The sequence below is a fragment of the Mobula hypostoma genome, chromosome 21, assembly GCF_963921235.1.
Source record: "Mobula hypostoma chromosome 21, sMobHyp1.1, whole genome shotgun sequence".
Classification (NCBI taxonomy): domain Eukaryota; kingdom Metazoa; phylum Chordata; class Chondrichthyes; order Myliobatiformes; family Myliobatidae; genus Mobula; species Mobula hypostoma.
The window spans coordinates 40,630,808-40,635,691 of record NC_086117.1 but is presented as its reverse complement, the minus strand read 5'-3'; the positions used below and the strand labels follow the sequence as shown (position 1 = coordinate 40,635,691).

At 43.6% G+C, this 4,884-nt stretch overlaps 1 pseudogene; it reads right to left on the bottom strand.

Moving 5' to 3' along the window:
- Nucleotides 1–2,252: 2,252 nt before the first annotated feature.
- On the bottom strand, nt 2,253–2,371 carry LOC134360114 (5S ribosomal RNA; annotated as a pseudogene).
- Nucleotides 2,372–4,884: the final 2,513 nt, after the last annotated feature.

Below are 4,884 nucleotides of genomic sequence, written 5' to 3'. Positions count from 1 at the left end.
CAGAGACTTGAGCACGTTATTTAGAGGTGAGGCTCTAACGTGAAGAAGGACTGCTGGAGGCATCATCTTTCAAATGAGAAGTTACGTGAAGACCCTTCTGCTGTTGAAAGCTCCCACAAGACTACTCAGATAGTAAGTTCTCCACAAGTGGACAATGAAACCCCTTAAATGAAATGCTGCTTTAGAAAGAAGAAATATCCCAATTTGTGTCTATTGCTCAGTAAGTCAAAATCAAAATCTGCAATCTCCTTTTTCTCCCAGCTCTGAGTATCTTATGTTAAACCTTAGTAATTTTCCTTGAGGTATTGAATTGTAGAGGCACCATCACACTACGTGAAACACATCTTCCAAGAACACTAATTTTTTAACAAAGTGATTAATGTGATGAAAAGCCCTTGCGTAAAGAGGTCTGTGATTGCCTGAGTAAATGCTTTGGAGACCCAAAGGGACTACAGATTGGTGGTGAAATTAAGAACCTGAGGTCTCAGATACTGTATATAATAAAGAAAAAAATTAACAGCAAAATGAGGAATGAGCTGCTTGCAGATGTGGTGCAGGCTGGTTTCATTGTCTCTTTCAAAAAGGAATTGGTGAAGAAAAATTTGCAAGGTTATGGAGAAGGGGCCACGGGACGGAAACAAAATATTACTCTGTCAGGCAGCTGGTGTGGACATCCAAATTGCTGCCTCCTTTGCTGTAGCTGTTCTACAATTCTGAGTTCAATAGATTGCACATGGGGCTCATCAAACATTAATGGCAGATGAGCCAAAGAGGTGTCTGATGGCTCTGGCAAAGGCGTGAGTTTTAAGGAAGGTCTAAAACAAGTGAATTATTTTCAGAGGTTGAGGTAGAGGCAGCAAAAGACACCTGGAGGCAAACTTGCAGCCACTGAGCCAAATTGTTTCTGAGTCTTGTGCCTGTGTAAATTGAGTGTTCCTGAACCCAGAGTCATGGCAAAGGAAACTGACTTCCCATGATCCCTGCTGCACATGACAATGCGTGAGTGTTGCTGCTGGCTGCATTATCCACTGTAAATAAAGATTTGAACAGTGTCTAATGATCCTGCAATAAACTGAATGACAATTTCACCAACAGGTGATCGGCAGGCCTATTAAACAGTTGTTATCTGCCTAATTACTTTAACACTTCCTGATTTACTTTGCTGAGCAGTTCCAACTTGTGCCTGAACAGACACAATCTTTAAACTGGCTATCTCCCCATTCTCCTCTGTCCTGATGCAGGGTCCTCTTTCAAAATGGCACCTTTCACTTTGCCTCCATAAATGCTGCCTGACCCTCTGAGTTCCTCCAGGAGATTTTGTTTTGTTCCAGATTCCATCAACTGCAGTCTCTTGCGTGCAGAAGAAAAGACAAATGATATAAAGTATATTCATTATCAATGTACACTATATACAACTTTGAGATTCATCTCCTTACAGGTAGGCACAAAGCAAAGAAACCCAACAGAACCCATCAAAAAAGACTGTCAAAGACCCAAAGTGCAGGAAAACAACAAATTGTGCAAACAATAAAAGTAAGTAACTGACATTCAGAACTGAAATTCACAAAAGTGAGTCCACAGCCACAAAAATAGTCATCACAGCAGCCAATTCAGAAGCCCATTAGTTGTAGGCCACGGCCTCGGTTCAGGACAGAGACAGCTAAACCTTGAGGAGCAGCAAGCTGAACCGGCCTGTCCCTCACCGTTTCGACCTGGCTCAGTGCTTAACTCATCCAAACCTCATGTCATTCCTCGTTCTCGGACCTGAACCCTGCCGCATTGATACGCTCTCGGGCCCCGGCCCCACCTCCTCAATTTGGCCTATACCTGACCTTTCTAATTCGGGCTGGTGTTTAATTTGATCAAACCTTTGGTCTTTCCTCACTCTTGGGCTCTGAGACTGGGCCCTGCTGCCTCGACTCTGCCTTGCCTGGATTCTGCTGGATCAAATTGTCTCCAAGACTGCTCTAGCAATGGCAAAGCATTGGGTCATTCCCCGCTCTCAAGCCTAAGCCCCTCCTCCTTGATCCGGCCTGTACACGCCACACCGCAATTACCCTGCACCTTCAAGACTTCTGTTCACACTGCAAAAATGCTAGGACCCCTAGGCGTTCCAAAAGCTCAACTCTGAAAGGAAAGTTATAGGCTGTTGATGGAGAATTGTCTCTGAGAAAGTAAAGTAGCTAGTAGTTTTGTTTGCTACCGGCAAGTAGTCGCTGTGCCAGACCAGCGACATCTTAAATCAGAAGTCAGACAAAAAGCACCTGGTATTCCCAGGTGATCTCCCATCCAAGTACTAATCGGGCCTGAGCCTGCTTAGCTTCTGAGATCAGTTGAGATCGGGCGTTTTCAGGCCTGTATGGCTGTTTGCAAAGATATGAACTTCATGTTTAATTTCTGTTTTTTTTCTTATGAATGCTGCCTATACAAAGCTATGTGCCTGTGCTACGTTTTTCGTCGCACCTGCGCAGACAATTTACTTGCGCATATGACAATAAATTTGACGGATTCTGAGTCTGAAAATTCCTAAGAAACCTCCCTCAGTCTCAGGGTACTCCTCAGCAGACAATCTACAGTGCAGCTGAAGTGTAGAGAGTGCTGCATCATCAAAAATGCAGCCATTTTGAGTATATCAAGAAGGTGATACTGACCAGATAAATTTGTAATGTTTAAGAGGAGGTTGAGATAAAGACTCCAGACAAACCTCTACTGCTCTTCAACATAATGTCAGATGGAGTGCGGCTCTAACGCCCCCTTGGAGAGGCAGGAGCTCGGACATTCTCAGTCTCCTTCATTACTGCTCTGTGTTGACACTTTGCATTTCTTACTCAGATCTTATAGAATGCTTCTTCCCCCATCCTTTCCAGTCCCGATGAAGGGTCTCGGTCTGAAGTGTTGACTAATCATAGATGCTGCCTGACCTGCTGAGTTCCTTCATCATTTTGTGTGTGTTGCTCTGGATTTCCAGTATCTGCAGAATCTCTTGTGTTCACACCGATTCTATAGGATTTTTAGGCCATTAGATAAGGTAAGTGCAGAATGCTGTGGGGCATGGAAGATTTGGTGCTGAGATAGATTTCCAATCGTTATAGGAATCAAGGATTGTGTGGAAAAGCCAAGAAAGTGATGTGAGGACTGTCGGATCAGAGGTGACCCTATTGAACAAACAAGCAGGCCTGAGGGGCAAAACTGTTCCCATTTCTTGTGGGGTTTTTTTTGCCAATGGATATATTGCATGAGCCTTGGCTCAGCTGTAGCACTCTGAACCACCTGTTTGTGGGATCATACCATTTCAAAGTGGCGAGTACCAAAATACTGCCATGGGTTACTGATGGACAGCTGCGCTGTCAGCAATGCCACTTCTCGGAAGAGAGACTAAACAGAAGGTCAGTCTCTGCAGTGGGCTTGAAAGATTCTATGAAAAAGAAAACAAACAGTTCTTGATTTCCTGGCTAACGATCAGATCAGAACAGGGTTTACTGTTCCTAAGTCATCTGTTCATATTTTTAACATACGTCCCTCACCAACATGACAAATATTCCAATCCGCTGGTCGTTGTTATTTGCTACTGTTTTCAGGAGGTTGTTGCCATGGCTCTCCTTACAGCCATGTTTGTTGCCATGGCTCTCCTTCGTTGCAAAGATGATTTCATTTCCAGACACATTGGCTGCAATGTACTCTTAAATTGTGAAGAGTGCGGCATAAAATTCAGGCCTTTGGCCTCAGAATCTGTTTAAGCAATTTTTTTTCGCTTTCAGTGTCGTGTGTCTCCAACAAACTATCTGCTGGACAAGCTCAGCAGGGTTGAGCAGCATCCATATGGGGGAAGGAACTGGATTTTGACCTCAAACATACACAATTCCTTTACTCCCAAAGATGATGCTTAACCCGCAGAGTCCCTCAAGCAGATTGTTTGTTACTCCAGACAGTGTCTGCAGTTTTCATTTCTACGTGTCTCCTTCAAGCTTCTGTTTAAAAAAAAGTTCTAAGGTTGGACTATTCAAGATTGTCAGTCAATAAATAACAGTGTTTACTGAAAACTCTTGCACAACATCACCTGCACTCCTCTAGTTAATGGAGAGTGCTGCTAACTTACAATCGGCAGCACCGGGGGTTGTTTGGGACAGCAAATGTTCATGAAGCTTTGCTGAAAGGAATGCTAAATCACCAGAGGAGCCACAGAGATCTTCAAGGGCCAAAGCTAGATACTCTTTAAGGAGGTTGCCAGAATAAGGATTCAAATGTGTTCCTAATTCATGGTAAACCAATACATTCAGCCCTTCGTATCCGCGGGTTCCGCATCCGCGGATCCAACCAACTGCGGCTCAAAAATACTCGAAAAAAAAATTCCAGAAAATTCCAAAAAGCAAAACTTGAAGTTGCTGAGCGCCGAGCACTATGCTGAATCCATGCGAATGAAGTGATGTGTAGACATACCCTGCTGTAGCCTCCCGCCATTTCACAGATCCTCAGTCTCTCTCCAGTACTCGTTTGAGCTTCGCATCTCATTCGTTCGCTACTTGTGTTGTGAACGAGAGGAAGGAGTTTAAGGCTAGTAAGGGATGGCTGGCTAGCGATGTAAAGCGCTACAGCCTCAAGAACGTAAAGCTCACGGGAGAATTGGCATCAGCTGATGCCCAGGCAGTATCAGTGTTCCCAGAAGAGCTACGATGGTTGCGTCTGTACTGAACATGTACACCGTTTTTTCCTGTCATTATTCCCTAAACAATACAGTATAACAACTATTTACATAGCGTTTATATTGTATTAGGTATTATAAGTAATCTAGAGATGATTTAAAGAATACAGGAGGACATGCGTAGGTTATATTTAGATTAGGTTATTAGATTATGAGGAAGCGTAGTCCTCTTTTATTGTCATTTA